This window comes from Antrostomus carolinensis, unplaced genomic scaffold, assembly GCF_000700745.2.
Source record: "Antrostomus carolinensis isolate BGI_N321 unplaced genomic scaffold, ASM70074v2 scaffold10100, whole genome shotgun sequence".
NCBI classification, from domain to species: domain Eukaryota; kingdom Metazoa; phylum Chordata; class Aves; order Caprimulgiformes; family Caprimulgidae; genus Antrostomus; species Antrostomus carolinensis.
The window spans coordinates 95,101-96,502 of NW_010287715.1; positions in this window are offsets into that span (position 1 = coordinate 95,101).

Consider the following 1,402-nt stretch of genomic DNA (forward strand, 5'->3'; position numbering starts at 1 on the left):
GCCTGCATGACATGCAGCAGTCATCTTGAGTAAGCTCAATTAGTGCAGTGCTGTTATTACGTTACCAATCATGAGCCATGAATTTCAATGCGTGCCAAATTCAAAAGAGCTCCCTTCCCCCAGAAATAAAGGGTACACTTTGGAAAGATATTTGGTTGAATACCAAATAATTTGTGTTAAACTATGGAATAATGTTACTCTCCAGAATTCATGTAAAATGATGCTTCTCTGCTCCAGCCCCAGAGAGACGAATTCTTGTCAGTCCTTGTCAGGAGTAATGCAGTGCAGATATTTATGAAAACAGCTGCACATTTTTTTAATGACAAAGCAGTTTTACAGAATTACCTTTTTTTGACAGTGATATGTGCCCAAGGTTAAACATATCGTGAAAGGCGCTTGAGGTAATGACAATGGGATATGCAGCTTTGGGACTAAAGGCAGAAAGAAAACCAAAGAGAATAATTAAATATTTGAGACTGCATCTCAAACAATCATTTCTGGGTAGAAAAAAAGCCCTTCACAAACAAAACTACTAGGTCAGAGAAGGTCTGGCTTTCATTCAGGGAAATGTGTGATTATATGATTGGCCTGAAGAGTGTTCTTTGGTGACCTGCTAAAGCAAGACCTGATACACCATAGAACAGGCAACAGTGCTTTTCAGCTGTGCATATCCCATTGTCACATGCCATATACCTGCCCCTGACAAAGGCAGGGATTTCCCTCAAATCCCTTCAGTGATTTACCATGGTTTGTTGCTGTGTTACTACAGCTGTTGTATTTTTATTACATTGCATGCGCTATATCCCCTTTGATTTTTCCCCAAATGTTACTGCCCTTACCCTACAGCTCCCATAAGAATTTTAGCACTCTTTTCTTTGTCATTCCCCAGCAATAGGCTACACTAGTCTGGAAAGGCATTTCTCAGCAATTTACTGAAGGCATGAAAAAACTCAAAGTGTTATAGCTAAGCCAGTGTGTAACAGCACCAAACTAACCACTGTCTGATGTATCCTTTAACACCATTTGCCACCAAATGGTCTTGAAGGTCTGTCTTGTCTAAATAAAGGGGTTTCTTGCCTTTCTAGCAGGATTTGACCCAAAAAAAAAAAAAAAAAGAGAGAGAAGAAAAAAGATCAAAAAAGCCATGTAATGTACACAGCAATGGACAGATGTGCATGAGGGCTTGGGCTGAAGGCATTGGTGCTGTTTGTCTTTGCAACTGAGGAGATTGTATGGAGTGGTTGGTATTCTAAATTCCTTCCTTGAAGAAGGATATCTGAAACTCCCTAATTTCAGACATTACACTTGTCTAGGAATACATATTTTGTAAAATATTGGGAGTTCTGCTTTTTTGTTATGTGGGAGAATGAAACTCAGATCTTTTGAAATTTTTCAGGAAAGA